Source organism: Anas acuta, chromosome W (assembly GCF_963932015.1).
Source record: "Anas acuta chromosome W, bAnaAcu1.1, whole genome shotgun sequence".
In the NCBI taxonomy this organism is placed as follows: Eukaryota; Metazoa; Chordata; class Aves; order Anseriformes; family Anatidae; genus Anas; species Anas acuta.
Genome location: NC_089016.1, coordinates 29,580,827 through 29,601,654, shown reverse-complemented (window position 1 = coordinate 29,601,654; position 20,828 = coordinate 29,580,827). Strand labels below are relative to the sequence as shown.

Genomic DNA, 20,828 nt, shown 5'->3' with positions numbered 1-20,828 from the left:
TCCACAGCATCTATGTTAAGCACTGATGAAATTCAAATGTTTCCTGTGCCAACTCATGTATAATTCAAAGCACAAAATAATAATAATCCACTCTTTGCATGAATTATAGTCTCCATCCACATTTGAAAAAGCAGAGTGAAATTACAGTTCACCACGTAGTTGAAACGTTCATGTCAAAGCTTGGTGACTTTTTGACTTGTACGGTAAGGAAAACGTTATATGCACATGTAACGGGTACGGGAGGGGGAGCCTGACATCCAATCGGTGAAGAGAGAACTGCATGAATTGTAAACATTTTTCCCCAAATAAAAAATTATCATTTTATCAAAGAGAAAACAAAGTATTAGAACGTATTAAAAAAAAAAAAAAAAAAAAAAAAGTAGAAACTGCTGTTCCAGTGACTAAGCACGCTGACTTTGCAAGGAACAGTTAGGAACATCTCCTAGAGGCAGCCCTTAGGGAACTCCCACCGCTCCCACTCGCCGAGCTGACCACTCGTGCAGCACTTCAGGCTTGGCTCGTGGATGTGGCTACGCCAGCGTTCAGGCCACACCGTGCCACCACAAGATACTCATGCACATGTATGCAGACCATGACTGCTACTTTTCCATATTTACTTAAATAGAAGTCAAAAACCGCCCAAAACGTGACAATGTTCTTTGCTGCAAGCTCGACCGGTGCCGTGTCTCGGAGCGAGCAGCCCAAAGGCGCTGCTGGGAGGCAGCGGTGGGAGCCGGCCTCCAGGGAAGGCAAGGAAGGCCTCCCGGCTGCCTCCCGGCTGCCTCCCGGCCCGCCACGGCACAGGTTGGCTTTGGAGCAAGCACCGCCAGCAACCACCTGAAAACTTCCAGGTCTCAAGGTTCATGTTAGCTATCTCATCTTTCAATGCTCAGCGGTGCTTAAGGTGCTCAGACTGGACCATATGCAGTGGCCAAGTCACCCATTCACACCCACCGCTTCAGACGGCGCAGAAATTCCCACAAGGTTTCTCAGCGCCCTTCCGGCAACACCCTTACACAAGGGCTGACAGAGGGAAAGGAACGTGACAGAGCAGCAGAGATGCACAAACTAAGGATAAACTTTGAGAGGGAGAACATGCTCCGTTATCATTCACTTCACGCTTCAGTAAAACCTAGAAAGAAATAGCTCTCAATGATTTTCTCACAAAACAGTAACGTCTGTTCTTGAGATGTCTGTCCAATCAATACATTCAAGAGCAGTAGATATATTTTCAGTAGAAAATATTTGCATGCTGACTGGACTGGGATTTCTTTAAAAACTTTGTATCCTTAAAGCACTGCTCAGGCATTGTCTTTATCGTTTAGAGACACCTCAAAGCTAATTCAGCATTTTTTCACAAATCACTAGTTTTTACAATTAACAGTTTCACCGAAAGAGCAGACAAAGCTGCAAATTCAACTAAACCTCAAGGGCCATTTTTCTTTAAAAACTGTCGGGTAAGTTCCATCCGATTTAACACATCCCATACGCAAAGCAGAAATGCAGAGCACCTCCCTGCTTGAATCACATACAGGTGGATCTGATGATCTTCCCTGCTGGTAAGTAACAGAGGGCAACACAGGAATAAAACCAAGGAGAACACAGGCGGCACAGTTCGGCACCGCACGGAGAGATTCCCTCCTGCCCCTTGGTGCTGCACCTCCTCAAAGAGCCACGTGTCCCAGGAGCTCGCTGGCAGCGCCAAGTCCCCGGAACGTGCTGGAGCGCTGTCCCACATGGCGCTGAACGAAGCACACGCTCCGAGCAGACAGGTGATGAGACGGGAGAACCGGGGGCAAGGTCCCCGCCATGGGGAGGCCGAGCCCTACAACAAGGACACTGCATGTAAGGTAACAATAAGTTCGTAAAACAGTAGCAATGAAGCAGAAAACATCAATTCTTGCAGCTTATTAACAACTTGGACAACGAAGAGAATACTTTCTTATAGACTGAAAAAGTGTACTTAATACAAATACGTAATGTTTCCAGTGCTATGCACTCATGCACAAATGAAAAATAATTCCCTTTCAAATTAATTAATTTTAAAGCCAGAATTAAACCCTGTATTTGCAACCCATGCCTAGCACCATTTTTTTGTCCTATTTTAAAATGATTTAAATTTGACTGTGATGCTTCTATGATGCTTCCAAAGGAATAAAATTTTGGCAAGAGATAAGATAGAAAGTAATTAAATAGCATATACGTATTTGCTTTATGAGCCAGTCACCATGCTGGATTTATGCTTGGTATTCATTAATCTTCTAAGATACTGGTTTTCATAACAAAGCATATTGCATTAATCAAAAATCAACTGTCTGTCAGGGAAAACAATTTCTGCCAGATACTGTTAACGATACCAGATATCAGCCCTAGTGAATCCCAAATAACCTGCTGCTTATTTATAACCACGCTATGCACAGAATTCCAGGAAGTGCATGCTGCTCCTTTGAAGCCAAGTTTACATATTTCTCATAGCAAAGCATTACATTTAGTATTAAAATTCATATTTTATATGATAGCATAACAAAAATGCTGTTTCTGCCACCATGAGCATCAAGTGCTACTGTCCCCAAAGCACGGACACACGCTGCTGTGCTATAAGCTCACGTAGCAATGCAAAAAGAGTGCCTGCACCAAGGAGCCTGTCTTTTCCCAATTTAAGTCAAAACAGCTAACGTATTTTTAATTATGGAGTTTTGATTATTACCCTTCTTATCAGCTACCAGAAATAACTGGTAACGGGTATTGCTCTTCGGGAATTAACATGTTTCTCCCTTACTACTGCCAAATAGCAAGTACGTTCAACATCCCACTTCAATACAATTACCCCAATATCAACTAATCAGAAAAAAACTACGCATACCTATTCCTAGATCTATTTATGCAGCTTTTCATTCAAGAAAAATGCAGCTCGTGCACATGGAAAACGCTCTTCACAGTCCAAATACGAAGCAGGTAAGTATTTAACGCTAGTAAAAAGATAACTGCATGGAAATTCTCTTTGAAACACCACCTGAGCTACCATAAAGATGCTTTTATCACCGGGTCAGAGAATGCATCAAGTGGAAGATGCCTGGCCTTGAGGACAATTTCTTCAGCCAGGTGACAGACGCTCCAACCAGAGGAGGCTCTCTACAGGACCTGCTGCTCACTAACACAGATGATCTCATCAGGGAGGGCAGGGCAGAACATTAATTGCCTGATCTAGTTCGCTATGTGACTCTATAAATAATTTAACTGGAATGACTGAGGAGAATGGATGGCACAGCAAGGAGGTAGGAACTCGAGCGAGAGGGCCAGGACAGGCGTGTGTTGGGAAAGCTCACCAAGAGGTTCCCACTGAATGCTCTTGTGAAACTGTGCCGTTCATTGCCTCTGCCTGGGAACTAGCAACACCTGCACACCACTACAGAGATCTCATCATCTGTACGAGAAATTTCAATAATGGACAGAAATGGGGAAAAGATGAATAAAAAATAAAATTGAAAGATACAGCAGAATTCATGTTGCTTCATGTTGATGCTCATCCGTGATGTGGAGGTGAGTCCTGATCAGCTGTGGTTATCACCAGTCCCTCAGAAGTTCAGAGATGTTCTGGTTCCCTAGCCAAAGCCCACACTGGATAGAAGCACTCCACCCACCTACAATTCCCTTGGCATTTTCAGTTAATCATGGTGCTCCCAGCTTCCCCCCCTTAAAAATTGTTGTGTACTATTTCTGTGCGCTGTTTCAGCAGATGCTGCATTCCAGTCCTGGTATTGCTTGATTTCAGAGCCGGGTGACACAACCCCTGTAGTAACTTTGATGGCACAAACAGAGTGAGGATGTGCAGAGCCCATGTTATCTTTGAATTCTATTCTAAATAGATGAAAGGTATGTTATTTCCAGTCTTTTCAAATCCCTGACAGACTAGCAGGGTGACACCTCACATGACAAGAACAGCCGTGTGAAGGATGCTCACATGAACATAATTCAGTGATGAGGGACCACAACATGGGCAGGAATGGGACACCTGTGCAGGCACTGATGTGATGGACACGCTTCCAGGGCCAGGCCATGAGAAAGGCTGAGTGGCACTGATGTTCTGAGACCAAACTCTCCCTTAGAAGTGCACAGGCTGGACCAGTGCGTGCAGGGACAAGAAGGCAGAATGGTGTATTTGCACTTCTGCACAGTACTCATCCACCTTAACAGGGTGGCAGAGACCTGCCAGCTGCAAACAGAGGGCTACGTGAAAAGCTAAGAGAGGAGTTGCATTGTTCAATCAGTTCTCACGTGTTTGGTGAAACAAGGGGTCAGATCTTTATCTTCTGTTGTTATTTTCCCATCTTTCTTTCATGCCTAAGAACAGGAGCTCCTGTTGGGGGACTGGGAAATGCAGTGCACTGCTGTGACATGCCCTGGTGTGTAACCAAAGAGGGCTGAGGGGCTATAATCATTAGGGGACAATTTTAACACTGGCAGCCTTAGTCACGAAGAACGATCAGTATGTCAGCATCCATCATCCCCTCACTGTGCAGGAGTACACGAGGCTTTGGGGAGATACAGTCAAGCTTTAAGCTGATGTTTTCTACAAGTCAGCAGCTAATGAGGTGGTATAAGCCTGGAGAAACTGGCAAAATAAACTAAACCAATGACAAAAAAAGGGAGGTCGTGAAGAGGTGATTATCACAATTGAGCAAACTCAGCTGCTGTATTATTATAAAATGGTATAAAATTAAGCAAATTTTGCTTATGCATTACTTGGGCCCTGCACTTGAGAAATGATATATCACTGCCAAGTGTCACTGAAGCCCTTCCCAGAGTTTTAAAGACTTGCACCTCTACAGCACTACATCTTCACAGCATAAATACAATAGAGTTGCACATACAAAAAGTGAAAAAACAACTCAAGAGAAGAAAATACCTAGTAGCTTTAGATAAAACTACACAAGATCAGATATTTTACCTGGACAGAGAGCTCTTTTCACCTCAATTAACAAACTAAATATATTACACAGTGTTGTAACAATGGAGTGAAATCCTGCTTTTGTCACTTCATGAACAAAAACAGTACTGGTTTTCTAATTTTTTGTAGAAAAGTGTTACATTTTTGCAGGAGACACAGGTCAGTCAGGCTTGACTTGCCTTTGGTAACTTCTCCTGGCTTTTCCCAGTTTCCAGCTTCATTTGGCTTGGAACACTTTCCAGGCAGACTCACTCCTGTGCTTTCCCAGGACTGAGGCCCTGTAGTTTCCAGGTCCTGTTTCTATCCATTTGATGGAACTTGTGGTCTCCATCGCTGACCTTCACATGCTCAAACATCTCTCATACATGAAGTGCGACTCCAGCTCCTCTTCTTCCCTTCCATTTTTCGGAGAGAGTCTGTAGCCATCCACTGTTTTCCCACCGCACCACTGTGACTCCCACAACATCATACCTGTGCCTGGGCACGCAGCTCCCTTTTCCTCCCCCAGATGATGTGGGCTGGCATAGACACACTTGAGGTGGCAAGGCTCAGGGTTGTTGCCTTTGGAGAGGGCTGGGGAGCAGGAGCAGTCCTGCTGGCAGAGCCTCAGCTCGGCTGTAAGCACAGTATGCACGTGCAGTGCAGAATTGTAAACTGTGGTTTCGATTAAGGAGGAAAACTCATGTACCAGTCAAATGAGATGATTTGTCTAACTATTTTCAATCTCTCCTTGCTACCACAATAATGATTAAAAAAAAAAAGCCTAAAAGAAAACCAGTCACTGACTCTACATTTTGTAGGAAATGGAAGACTTTACTTGTAAAAATTGTTCCTGTACCAAGCATTTATTAAAAATACATTACAAAACTAAGTCCACACTTTTTACATACAGATGCAGCTCATGCTTTATTTCTAGAGTTTAAAACACGACAAAGGAAGAACTAAAATTAAAAGATGGGATATTTAATGCTGAAATAATTAGATTAGAATTATAATCTATTACTGAAATTATTAGAACTTCTGATTTAGAAGGTGTCATTTTCAATTGTATTCAAATGCTGACAAAATAGGCATTCGGAAATCTGAACTTAGTGTTCCTAAAAGCACAAGCACCACAGAGCAGTAGGCACATCACTTCTAATGAACTGCTTTCACACGTGGAAAGGCATTTAGTTGCATCTGTTAGGTTCTTTAAATATGCAATACTATCCTATTTTTCACCTAACATCTGAAAGGTGCATTTTTTGTTTTTAATCTAGCTCTTTTTTGCACTATATCTTTTGTAGCATAAATCATTCAGCGTTTTTAAAAATTTGAAGACATTTCAGTAGTGCTTTGTACATAGCAAAGTGGCTCAGGAAACAATATTTTACATCGCAGACTTAAGTTTTGTTGTTAAACGGGAATGCACTGTTTATTTATTTTTAAATAGCTCTGTTGAAGAAGGGTCTACATGAAATTTTGATTTGGAATCAGAATTTACTACCTAACAATAATATAAAGTTAGTTCAGTGTTTGTGTTCAAGGCATACAATACTGCAATGCATAAAATGAACCACAGAAAAAAACAGAAGGCATTCTAGTGGCTATGCTTTTTCCTATTCCAAACCTGTCTTAAAGGGAAGGTCCTACAGAAAGACCAGAACTTCATGCATTTCCTAAACAATTATCTTGACACTCATTTGTGCAGTAATGAAAGAATATTCACTGTTCCTCTAACAGCCCTCACACAAATTTAATACTAGAACAGCCATTTCGGTTAGTTATATTTTAGTTTCCAGAATATTTTCTTTCTCACTGCAAACTCCTGTCTGTTGTGGCGACACGTTGACCTGAATCATGCCTTTAAATTGCAGGTTGGGTTTTTAAGGAGTTACTGGGAAACAGTAAATTAAAAAACACAGGGCGAACCAGTAGGTTTCTATGTATTATTCTGTATGCACTAACGATACCCCCTGGAATACTGCTGCACATCAGAATGAATTTATTCTCATTCAGCCCGATCTATCACATTACGACTTCATTACTGTAACCCCTCTGGTATCGTTTCCACCCATTAGGAATAGTTAATGAGAAGACACCGCACAATCGGTTCCCAGGATATTACACACACTTGGGCACGCCTGCTCAAGGCTAAGTCTTATCTCTGGCAAGATGATAATGCGTAACACCCAGACAGAGGCCCTTCACAGATTAAACTAGAAATAAAAGACACAGAGTCGCAGTTTCAGAGAGGAGGCAGCAGTGCTCCCTAACAGTCACAGCTGAGCGAGAAAAGTCTATTTCCTAGTGAGCACGGACAACCCTGACAACTAGATCCTTAATGAAATGGATTAAGTAAGCTGCAGTACATAAGCATAAAATATTTAAATTTTAAAATATTTGTCTTCTGTTGCCACTGCTTATTTAAACCCACTCAAAGCCATCAAGCACTTACACCAAAATCTGATACATTACTGAAATACGAGTAACACCCACCCCAGAACTCTGGACAATGCCAGAGAAAAGACAGCAAGTTGAAGATGTATTCTACATTACACTGAAACAGCTTCCTTGTTAGATCCCTCCTGTAGTTAAGCGTATGACAGAGGAGTGCTAAAACAGGCTCCTGTTGCCTCCCTCTACGAGGGCTCCCAGAGCTCTCTCTACCTGTGGCACGCGAGCCGAGGGGAACCTGCTGGTACCCGGTGCTCGCAGCCTCTGGGAAGAGGCAGCTCTGCATGGGGACAGGCAGCTCTGTGGGTTGGCGCGAGCAGAGCCCGTGCCTGAGAGATGCTCAGCACAGGCCTGAGCCAGGTGAGGGTTGGGGAAAGAGGAACAGAGTTGCTGTGCTTAAGGGGAAGGATGGGCAGAAAGTCTCAAAGAAACTGAATGCAATAGGACAGACCCTGTCCCTTGTTCCATAAAAAAATGAAGGAACAGATGAAAAAAAAAAAAAAAAAAAAGAAGTCATCTTACTACGAAGCTTCACTATAACTCAGCAATTTACCACCATCCTATCCATTAGTACTCTAAGACCAAAAAGGATTAGGTCACTCAGGACAATTTTTTAGAGCCACTAAAGTTGAATGTCTGTTGTGCTCTTGAAATTAAATACGTGTTGCCACTGGTACAAAAAAGGGACCAAAACATTTTTCACACTATGCATGTTTGAGACTGCACAGGATTCAGTAGGGAATCACAATCCCTCATATCCAACAGAGAAAAAATTATTCAAATTCTATATTCTTGGGTATTAAAAAAAAAAAAAAAAAAAGTACTGAATTTAGAAAACAGTTAAGTTTTAGATAGGAAGCTAACTTTGGTAAAGTCAGAGCAAAATCCAGCCAGGTTTACAGCAGAAGGGTTGTTACAAGGAAGAGATGCCGGTCTCTCTCCAAAGCCCAAACAACTGGACTTCACTGCTTGGAGCTTTCTCAGAGGCTCCAAAATTCTTCATTTGCTCAGACTCATATATATATATATTTTTTTTTTAATTGTTTCTTGCCAGGGAGAGGATGCATGGAAGCATACCTCAAGCACACAGCTCTCGTGCAGCAGACCCCACACACGACTGACCAATAGGTATTCCTCACCTTACACCTAGTAATGTACATGCAGCGGGACTCTGATGTTCCAAGCTATGTTGCTGAAAAGTGATGGTGAACAAATGCAGCACAGGACAGAGAAAACACCAACAACTTCTGCTGAGATTGTGTGAAGAAAAAAGACTAAACAGTTATGACATTTCACAAAAATGTGTAAAATAAAATAAAATACAAAGTATCAGATTCCACAACTGGGGATTGCAATGTGCTCCAATTAAGGGCCAGGGAAATGCTTTTTTTCTTTCAGATATGCAGACTGCCAAAGATCTAGAAGAATGAGAACCCAGGTCAAGTTTCATTCCAGCTGATGGATGTCCAGCACAGAAGGGCAGCTGCCTTCAGCTCCCTCTGTCAGCAAGGAGAAGCAGCTCAGTTGGATTAATGAACTTTTTCATCTGGGCAGACCTCTAACGATGACAAACAAAAGCCTCCAAGGACTGCGTTTCTGTCAGCTAGGTGCCTAAAGTTAGCTGGCATAAATGCAGGACTTGGCACTCTCAAGACAAGAATTCTGTGATGGTCCCCACAGAACTGCCTATTTTATTTAAACTCAGCCCTTGCGTTCTAGCAAGCGTTTGTATTTTTTCCTTTCAAAATTATTCACTGTGCAGGACTGCTGCTCAGATAACTCCCCTTCAGAAACCAGTAATTCACAGAGCCATGGTGAGGGGATTTCTGAAATGAAGCACAACTGTAGCTGGGAACTGCTAATAATGGTAATCACGAGAGGCAGGCTTGGGGAACTCTGCAGTGGTGCACAGATTAAGCCGATTATAAAGAGTATAATTAGCTGGCAAATTGTTCATTAATACTGCCTTGTGTTGCAGACAATACGAACCGTTCAAATGGCACAGATCTTTTACCTTCTTTCTCTATTACCACTCCTTTTCCCCTCTTCGCTAATCTCCTTATTCTACCTTTTGCTTAAGAAGTCCTACTTTTCCCTTCCTGTTTCTTTTCCTTACCAATAGCAGTCTTGCCTTCTATCCAGCCTTTTGGGTTTCAGTATACACCTGTCCTTCCATGACCAATTTTTTTTTGGCATGCATGTTCTTTCTTGGCAGAAAGCACTTAAGAAATATAACCCACAGAAAAGCCAAACATTGTACGCGTATAAATGCTCCAGTGTGCTGGAAGGATTCATGTTCTCACTGCAACAAACTCCACTGTTTATAACCCTATAACATCCTGGACAACTGCAGCAATTGAGATACAAGAGCTCAGGAAGCAACATGCAAGTATAACTCTTGCAACCATGCTGAAAAATTACCGAGAGGGTAGCAAATAAAGTTAAAAATTGATACAGCCTCCTCCTAAAATTTTAGCTTTTTCTGCTTATTCTTGGAAAAAACAGCTGAAAAATATGACAGCAGTCTTTTTTTCCTATGTTGTCTTGACTGTATGCTAAGATTTAACTGGAGGAAGTCGATGATAGGTTTAGAGCATGTTGGAATGCAGCTGCCTTTGAAAAACACCAAGAATACTTTACTTCTATGGGAACTGAATGTGGACAAACCTGAGAAAATCCTTAAGTCATAATTAATTATTTCAAATATTTTCTCTTCTGTTTTAGAAATATTTTGCTCAAAAATCTATCAAGAATAGAGCTGCTATTTTAATAAGGAGCTCAGAAAATAGAAGGATTAGTTGGACATCGTTATCATAAGGCATAATGTGTATATATATATATATATATATATATTCTGCATGCATACACGCAAGCAAACAAGATGGCATTCTTTGTACATTTTCTAACCACTGATTTTTCACTCTGCAGCTCTTCCTCCTTCACTTGCTGACTTTCTACTTGTTAATAAAAAGTAATGTGCAAGTAGGGATCTGTGGCTAAAGAATCATTTCAGTAGTGAAAAACCAGCCCTTCACAAATAAGCATGCCTTCAGTCACCCGTCACACACAGAGCTCCTTTCGTTGTGCTGATGTAGGATTCCTTTATCCCTGAGTACCATTCCTCAACTTGTTCTCCTGAATACGTGCGCCACCGTGTACCAACGTCAGAGTAGCAGTAAAATATAACAATAGAACTCAAGGAGATAGAAAAGTCCCCAGTTTTCCATTCTACAGACAGACTCATTCCTGCTCTTTGGTACTCTCTTTAAGCATGCTATAGACCTGGGCATAAAGCCACTATAAACAGTTCAAGGCAGTATGAAAGACCAGTAATCCCCACAGGGCTTTGAAATTCGCTGTAACCTGACCACATAACACAACATACTCAAATGACCAGAGACAGGTTTTGAAAGCCACTAAATGTTTATCTGACCCCTTGTGAACTCTTAAAAAACACTTAGCTGTAGGGGCAAACAGCTAACATTTATACAAGCCACGACTCCCACTGAGAGCAGATCTGTTGTGTCCAGCTACCAGAGCCACGGCTCCTCCACCACAAAGCTTAGTCACCTTTCTTTCTGGAGAAGCTGAAGGTGCATCTTCCGTAGCAACGTTCTAGAAAACTGCAATTTAAACAAGCCCCATTAAAATCGTAGAGTCAAGCTTTTGTTTAAAGACTGCATACCAGAGCTCCAGCGACATTTTCAAAACCCTGTTCCTCCTGAATGATGTGTGAGTGTCCTATAAATTGCCAGGGATGAAAGGGATCAGAAGTCACATTAAGCACCTTCCCCAAGTATTCAGTTATATTACATTAGTAGCCATCAACATGTTTATCTTGGACCATGATGCAGTCCTTTAGGTATGCAGCTGATGGAAGAACCGTAGACCGAGGTTAAACAAAAGAGAACAGCGACAACGAAAAGAATGGGGAAAGTATCAGGAGGCAGAGAAATGAGATAGCAGTAACGGCAGCACAGAAAGCATGCTGACATTTATTCAGGCAAAATTTTCCAAAGCTACTAAGTAAGTTCTTTCAACAGTCTGATCCCAGTAGTGCTTATGTTCGAGAAGGCATTACACTTGGCAGTATTCGAAGTAATATTTTTGCTTTAATGATTTTCCTAACGGTAAGAGAAAATGCAGCAAATACCTTGTAAGAATTCTGAATGCCACGTGTATCTGACCCGAGAACACAATACCTGCTATTTCTTCGGGCACTGAGGAGAAACTGTCAGGCACTGACCAGAGAGAAATTAGAAGTGCCCTGGGATGAGGTGACTTTGGTTTATTTAATTCTTTAAGAAAAAGATAGTTACAAGTCCATTTTTACAAGTCCATTTAGCTCAGTCAAAAATATTTCCTGTAAGGTCTTTTCGGTGGGTAATTACTCACTTAGGTTGCGGTCAAACAACCATGTATTTGGTGATACAATTTCTCTGTGTGAAAATTAAAGAACATAAGTAAGAGTTTGTACGGTGTATTACTTTTTTAAACCAGTGACCAATCTATTTTGTTTGTATCCTGCACAGTGAGTTGATGCTTACATATTTACTTTTGATTATAACAAAACAAAATAAAAACAAACAGGAAGGGCAGAGACTGCAAAAATATTTGCTGCAAATGTTTGGTCAGAAAGCTAATTCCCGTAAAATTCAGGGACCTAACAAAAGGCAGCAAAGAGTGCTCTCCAGCTCCGAGCTCTCAGAAACTTGAGAGAAGGAGACAGCATTGGCTGTGGAAAGGCACACAGCACAAGGAAAACACACACATCAGCTCCATGGAGAATGGAGCTGGCGCTGCAAACTGAAGACTCCAAATTCTTTTCTCCCTCCTCTTCCCGCATCTGTTTTGGCTGGCATCCGGCACAAGAAATCCAACTGATGTCACCTGCCCAGGCGAGCACTGCTGTGATTCACTGCTCAAGACAAAAACAAATCTGAAAAGCAGGCAGACAGCTCAGCAATCTGGGGACAGGAGAGGGAGATCATGCTGAACTGCTGCCTGGAACAGCGGCGCTTCGACTTGCCAGTTACTGCTTCCTCCACCCCAGATTGCTGCCCTGTCACCTCCCAGATTCCCAACTGGTTTTGAGCTTTTTTGTGAGCAGCATCAGGGCAGAGCAACAGGTCACAGTACAAACACACACTGACCAAAACAGATGTAAAAAATAAAGCAGCAAGCGTTTTAAGCTCCTTTGCAGAGAGCAGAGCACGCCAACTCCCAGCGACTGAGCACACTTTGTGAAGCCGATGCAGCGCCTCGGGACCTCCTGCACCTCAGGAGCCGAGGTTCTCCCTCCCTCACACCTCTGGAAACGGAGAACTGCCTGGCTGCAAACCCCAACAGTTAAACTGCCTCCCCTTTCCATAGGCTACCATGGGTATGAGAGACAAAGTGCTTAAGGTAAGGCTATGAAGTTTTCCCTGCCGCAATTCTAAGTAACAAACTGTGTATTGAAATAACACCAGTTTTTTAGTATCAGGAAAAACATAGCTGTATTGCTAAACTCCAAAGCTATCTGGTCCTACTGCGGGATAAAGATACATCTATTTAACAGGAAATTCTTCTGTGTACAGATATAGCCTGAAAATGTGGGCAATTAATTGATCCAAATTCACAGTATTTACAGGTTTATACAGGGAAAACAAGAAACTTCTCTATGTAAAGCTTTCTCTACCCCATTGGTTTTTATTTCTCTTAAGAGAAAACTAAATATGAAAACTAGCATAACACAACGCTAATTCATTAAGATAAAACCACTACAAGGTTTTCTGTGGGGACGGCAGTAGTAAGACACTGCACACGTACAGGTTTTGTTTTTCATTTTTCCCAATGAGTATAAAGTACGGTTTGCATTTACTTGAGGCTGGATGTGAATGGGGAAAGCCGATAATGTCACAAGTACTGTAAAATATATATATATATATATATACACGTCTATATAAAACAAACCTTCCAGAGTTACCCTATGGCTTGATTAGCATGCCTTGTAGAGCATCTATTGCAATCCTACACCTTGTAACTGATGATTTTATTATTATTTATTATTTATTATTTATTTATTATTTATTATTATTTATATTATTATATATCACTAAGTCCAACATAACAGCATAGAACTGTTGGCTGGCCACACGACATTGTGACAAAACAAGGAGCCCTCAGATCTGTCTGACCTCCTCTGCCTCCCACCCATTTCGCTGGCATTCGTCAGTTCTGCAGCACTAGCGCTCTCAAGCTAGTTAATTGGATGTTCCTCATCCAACACAAAAGGCCTAAAATCACTGAACTGCAGGCAAACCTTTCTTCTATCCATAAAGAAATGATGAATCCCATTTCTGGGATGTGGATTCAAGCAGATTTTGGCTTTTCAGAGGTGCTTGAGAAGACTTGTGAAGCAATGCAAGGCCCCTAACACTCCTCTGTGTTCCCCAACCTGCCCAAGTCACAAGTCAGGAAATTTCAAGACAGAAAATCCTCTTGCTTGCTTAAACCAGAGCTACTCTTGACAACAATGACAGACTAACTTCATAGGTTTGATAAAAGCACAAATCATATTGCAAATCATGCAGATCACATTCTAGCAAATAGTTTATAAATCCCCATTTTTCTATGATAGAATATATATGGATAAATCCATTAGCCCCATTCATCAGACTTCATTTTTGCAAATTACACAGATTGCTTACATTTGGACAACAGACAGCTTCTGTAAGACATGCTAATGCATTAGGCCAGAAATTCACCACATAACAGCATATTTACTGCTTAAGGGAGAAATATGTTAAAAAAAAAAATCTCCTTTGTTGTAAAATAAAAGAATACCAACAACCTGTGCTTAACCAGATATATCAAATAGATACACAGCTAATGCAAATAATTCATGTCCAAGGACATTTTAGTGTTGTGCTTCATATCATTCATTTAAAAAAATCATTAAAAGGTCACCACTTGCCATCTGAAGCTTTCTGAACCGCAAAAGAAATGCTGTCTTTCTGGATTAAGGCGGCGATCTACAACTTTCAGCAATGCTTTTGGGCATTAGCATATTTATTTCTTTTTATTATTATTTTTAAGAGAGAGAAAAATATGAAAACCGTGTGAATCTCACAATTCAAACATTCAAAAAGACGTTCTGTCCAGGATCAGAAACCTGCATTACGGATTACTGAATTCTGGAAAGATGTATGTTAGTAAACACCGCTACATAACTGCAAGCTGCATCACCAAATATATTGCAATCATTTCCCAACAAGTATAGTTCACTTGTGTTTATAATAATTCAGTGTGCTGGCAGGCACGCTCTGATAGAGTTTCTAAAAATACTGAAGTGTTAGTAATACAGCAACTACAGCAGCCTCCACTTCCAGATCTTTGGAGAGAGCGCAAGATTCTGTGCACGTAAAGGGAAGGAGATTCTGCTAACTTTTCAACAATAACGTTTATTTCCACTTTTATAGAATTTGAAGCAAATAATTGTCTTCTGGTAATATAACACCCTGCTTGAAGCAGATTTCAAATAACTAAATGATTAGCATATTTGTAAGCCAAAGTCTTACAGTGCAGATGTACTAAAACATAATTATATTACTGTTAAAATGCACAAAGCTTACACTGGAAGCAGGGAGATGTGTAGAATGTAACAAATAGAATTCTAAGCTTTAATAATAATGCTTCAAATTTTATTTAGCAATAGGAAAATGCTTTAAATAATTGTGATTTGACATAATCCCTTTAAAATAATATTGCTATCCACACGTGTGGATATGCTATGCTCTTTACTGACAGGACATTAAGTAGAAATAAAATTAAAAGCAGCTCAAAGCAGAAAATTTATTTTTGGAACAAAATACGCCAACTGTTTTAAATGTTAACGTGGTAAAACTTAGGCTCTAACTTTGTCAAGGAGGATACTAGTCAGCCTCCAATAGCTTGTTTTAAAGGATTTTCACTGCTTGATGAATAACTGTTTAGTTTTGAAGTGGCTTGCTTTCTGTAATAAAAGAATTCCAAATAACTTACTCCAGAGTTTTATTTCTGTCTTTCCAGCAATCTGCTGAATGCTAAAACTGATGTTTAAAAGTAGGCTCCTGTTGCCTTGCTTCTCTTCATTATAAACACTGCTTAAATAATCTTTACCACTAAAAATTTCTTTTAGTAGTAGGATTAAGGATGTAAGACTTCAACAAGTAACTGCAAAGAAGGCTAGCGAGCTCGTACAAGCTCACTGCTTGAGGACAGAACTCCCACCTTACCGCCTCTCGTTCTTCTCCAGCCTACACAAACTGCCGCCTGGGAACGCGGCTGACCAGGGAGGATAATTCTTGCCAACCAAGGCTGAAAGGGAAGACGAAGCTTTTACCAAAGCAATTGAAAAACCATCTGAATTCACACCACAGTACACTTTGCAGTACATGTTTCATTTGCACAACTGATCTAATTAGAAACAGATTTTCCTTCTGCCTTTTGCTTCCCAAATAGCGCACGTGTCGGCCCCTCCCCGCCCCAGGCCCGAGCAGTGGGCACATCACGAACCTGGAAACAGGAATAGTGCTTTGGTAATATGCCTGAGCCTTTAACTTCAGAATCAGCTTCTTCCACACTCACGACACAGCCCCGCGTTTGGCTGGGTAGATGGTATCAGAGGATTTAAAGACAGCGACGGTGATTTTTTTCCTCTTTTTGGCAACAGAAACCAGCCCAGTCATACTGCTGATATTATTAACGTCTTTTTCTGTACATAATTGCTGTATTTGGAAGCTACCAATGCCATCTTGCTAAATGAAAAACAACAAAAGCACCAGATTTTAGACGAATGTATGCAGCAGTACATTTTACAATGGGATGTGATCCAGAAACTAAGTTAACAGGATATATTTGGATTTAGAAGAGCTTTTTTGAACAAGAATGGTCACAAAACATACATGTTCCTAAGTTCTTCGCTACTTGATCACCTTTCTCAAACAGCTGAATAGTGCAAGAAGCCATGAACGCTTTGTATCTGTTTTATTACGTGCAGTTCTCTGTGGCTAGTGCTCTACTGAAGCTGCTCTGGCTGGCACCTTCGGTGTTAAGACTGTGTCAGCATTTCCATTGTAAATCGAGGGCCTTATAAACTCAGATTTAAAGAGATCACCGTGCACCGAGACTCAGCACACAATTTTTCCATGTAGGAGCAAATAGTTTATTACTGCTTTTAAATCAAAATGTTATTTCCAATTCTTTTGTTCAAGGTTTTATTTTGGTTTCCTTACAGAGAAATACCAAGATTCAGCTTCCAGCAAGAAAAATGCCCAACAACAAAGTCTAATAAAATCAGAATACTTTACCAGGAAACTCTGGGGATGGACAGGGATAAGGTAAAGACAGTATTGCCAATTCTTCACTCTGAAAACTTGACAAAGAGAGATACCTAGATATCTATATGTGAATAAATCCACGCTTGAAGTAGTTTTCAACTAACTAAATTATTAGGATATTTGTGACCATCAAGGGATAGCATCCTCCACCCCTCCAGGCAGATGTGAGCCAAGTCCCCACCTGCACAGCACTGAGGCCATTAGACAGCCATCTGCACCCCTTGTGCAGCATGCAGAGAAACACAAATTTCACAGCACTCTTCCTTTGAGGTATTTTAAGCACCTAGCTATGGGCAGCATGAATTTTGCTCTAGAGATGCCTATTAGAGTCCAGATAGCAGTCCCTGAAGTAGGTCTCCAACCTTGGACAAGTGCAATATAAAAGATACTAACTGCTGGGTGCAGTATTAGCTCTGTGTAGCACTGGAAGGCAAGGCAGCCTCTCAAGGTGCACAACACTTCTCACGGCACTTCTCTACCGATGTCTTCTCTCTAAAGAAGCTTGGAAAGAAATACCGCTGATCCAGCCTTCACCTTTCTGTTTTAGAAAAATCTCTAAGCCCTCAATATGCAACTAGTATAACCAAGAATAGCACATAAGAAAAGACAAATTGTTAGCGGCTTGCTTTGTAGCATTGAAAGCAGAGGTGCACTCAGTAAGTGCTGCAGGAGCGGCAGGGAGAGCCCTGTAAGGCTCACCGGGCACAGGGGTGGGCACAGGGGCAGACGGACCCCAAGACCAAGCGCTTGCCTGCTCCTCACATCCCGTCCTGGATTAGAGTGCCGGCTCCGTTGTACTTCACCACCCAGGTGAAAACAGGAGAGGCAGGTCAGCAGTTACAGACATGTTCTTAGGAACAGGATCTGTCCCATTTTTATCTGTTTATTCTTTGGATTTTTTGGGCAGACTTGGCTCAACAATTGCAAGAAGCAACTAAACCTCTTCTCCAAACCAAAAGCACCACTCTACTCAGGTCCTGAAAAAGCATCCGAGGGGGGCTAGTTAAAGACGACAAATGTTGAATGTGCTGAAAACCACATTAAGGACAGGCTGGTGAATGGCCTCAAGAACTGGCAAGAAGTGCCATGCTAAAAGGAAAATCAGGATTTCCCCCTCTCTCAGCAGACTGGCTTAGCTAGCCTAAAACAAAATCTCTTGCAATGGTTATTTGAATGAGGGTAGAGGAGTGGGAGGGTGGAAATGCTTTTTTCATTTTATCTTTAAATAATCCCCACCAGTTTTTCACGTGAGGATCACCAGTATATAATCCATTTATTGGCTCAATACCATCTCAGGAAAGAGACTTGCAGACCTGACCATAGTTTACACCAATGAGGCAACGATATATAAGAATGTAAAGACAGGACAAAAGCACTAAAGCAGAACCTTGCTACTGAAAACTACATAGCTTTTGAGACTGACTGCAGAGCAAATGTTCAAGCTAAAAAAGCACAGGTTTGTTTCCCTTTAAGAGTCTAGTTTTTATTTAAAGGTTCTGTTAAAATGTGTAAAAGTAAATAAAAACTGCATTTCCCCTATTTGCTTTTGAGCCAAATTAAAACATCCCAAGACTTCCATATCATGGGCTATAAACATCTTAGAGCACGGTGCGTCAAGAGCAAGACCAAGAGTAGGGTAATAATAAACATCAAATCCATAAACTTAATTGGCATTTCCCCCTCCCTTTTATTTGATAATACATGATATACTGCATCATGATTGCAATCCCTTTTCCAACAAACTGCTGTCAATCCATGCTTCTGAGGGGTCATCTGTTCATACTTTGCATGAGGAACTTGTATGCATTTCTGAGCATAAGTTCTTATATATCTGATATTAATTTCAAGCCCATCTAAGGCAGAAATATTTTTGCAGGACTTCGCTGTGAGAAAGGTTACTACAAGTGTTGCATTCTTTTGATATACATTTCTAATCCTAGGTAGAGCAGAAATGTGCTTCTTTTTTACATCCTTAATTTAGCATTAGATACTGTTCTAGTAACAGAGCTGAACACCAGCAGATTTTCACTGGGAGCGTGGAGACCAATTACTACTTCACTCTGCAATCCCATTGACATATTTCCTGTAATGTCAAACACAAATAAGCAATCCCCAATACGATTAATTAAAGAGACTTGACTCAGCTCTACTAGTGGGATAGAAATTAAATGAAGATGGTACAAGGTTCTAAGCTTGAGTAATAGTAGCAATTTATTGCATGGATTGCTATCTTTGCAAAAATTTTGCCCTCTTATAACTGTATTTAAATTCACAGAAGATCTCTCTGGTAAGAGGAGGTTACCAGCAAGCACTTACACTGAAAGTAAGAAAAATGGCCAGCAGAACAAAACAGCTCAGAGATGCTCACATCCCCTCTGTGGAGGAAACTACTGTCAAAAGCCATTGTGCTAGGTCATAGTATAATAATGCATTAAAATACAGCGTAAAACAATTCTGTGTAAGTCTGTCCTCACCTGCACCAGCACTGCAGTCATGCAATTGTTAATTGCTAATTACTAATTTTGTAGAAGGGTTCTAGTAACTAGCCCTGCCTTCCCCCATACAGCTTTACACACAGGAGCTGGCTCTGCTCTAGGTGATGAGAATTACACCTGATCCAGCACAGAACTCACCACTGACATGTCTGAAATCCGCTGTCCCAACGATGGGCAGAGGCCTCACACAAAAATATTTTCATTAAACCAATCACCAGCATCCAGGGTATCAACAGAAGCACGAGGTTTTGAACAGCCAAGGAGCACGTGCAGAACAAGGCAGGGAAGTGGATGCTCCGAGCCTCTGGAGAGGCATCAGCAGAGGAGCAGCAGTCCCAGCTCCTTGACTCCATCGTGTCCCACATACCGAACATGAACTTTTTAGCCATTTCACACAGAGCCTGTATGAAAGCCACCACGTGCACTGCGTATATTCACCCAACACTGCTTCCACTTTCTAGAAAGGAAATCCTGCCAAAGACCATCTCAGCTAGACTTTAGGCACTTAACCGCCAGATTGCCACGCAGCATCAGCCCGAGCGGGACCAGTGTCTTCAGCTGCCCACGTCCAAGTCTTCTGGGCACTCTGCAGAATTTCAGCCCCTTGTGTTGGCTGAGCTGTGTTTATTCTAAGCTGCTCTTTTAGGTTTAGATGCCGCAGTTCCAGCTGATCTCTTAGGAGCATAATTAGATTCTCTGTACTTTCACAACAAAATTTACTCTCAAATTATTTTTAAGGAAGGTAGGAAGGAAAATAAAAAGCTGACTTGTGAAACGCAGACCAGCAGAGCCAAGAGTTGCCATTTCTGTTTGTCAGCTAAGTATAATTCAATACTACAACTACAACATTTTGCCAGGGAGCTTTGCATTTTTTCATCACAACAAAGACGCCTTTGTCGGAGCTCTAACACAGTTGTCCAATATATGGGACTTTTGAAGATACAAATATGCACTCAGACCCCAAATTAAAAACAACGTTAGTATTTGTTACATGCCATGGCATATAGACACGCTTAGCAGTAGTCTATTGTATTACATATAAAATACCACAGTAGCCAGAAGAGTTTCCAACTATGCCTCCAAATAAAAATGTTCACAGTTGGGCACAAGCTCATATTTTAGTTAATATTTTATAACAACTTGTAATGAAATACATCCTGCTTGCCCAAAAACACTTCTGTCTAAAACAAGATATTTGAAAGGTCATAAACACTTGGTAGCAGTAGGACTGCAGACGCCCGCATGAATGTTTTCACTCAAGATAAATAAGGCTGTAGCAGCTGCTGCGTACAGCCCCAGGCCCAGGCCCTATATCAATCAAATACACACAAACTTGTTTAACTGGAAGAGTCCAGATTTTTTTTTTTTCCTTCTGTAACAACCATAGGACATGGCAGCTTTTCCCCTCAGCTTCACGGAACAAACACTTCAGGCACACCCTTCCTTAGCATCAGAGATCCCCAAACTTCTGTGGGATAGCTCAGAGATCGCACCATACCGAAGAACGTTTTATACCTAGACAAACTAAAGCAAGACTTTCAGCAAGACGTTTTCATTGCCCACACTTCCTATGGCAACCTGCCTGGC

At 41.3% G+C, this 20,828-nt stretch overlaps 1 protein-coding gene and 1 long non-coding RNA gene across 11 annotated transcripts in view; one reads left to right on the top strand and one right to left on the bottom strand.

Annotated features, from left to right (window-relative positions):
- Positions 1-3,492, top strand: part of LOC137846988 (uncharacterized) — a 29,951-nt gene extending 26,459 nt beyond the window's left edge. Inside the window, exon 2 of the long non-coding RNA XR_011090701.1 lies at positions 1,583-3,492. This is a non-coding gene — a long non-coding RNA (uncharacterized lncRNA). The remainder of the gene's footprint in view (positions 1-1,582) is intronic.
- NEDD4L (NEDD4 like E3 ubiquitin protein ligase) overlaps positions 1-20,828 on the bottom strand; it is a 139,809-nt gene that overhangs the window by 40,732 nt on the left and 78,249 nt on the right. The window lies entirely within an intron of this gene.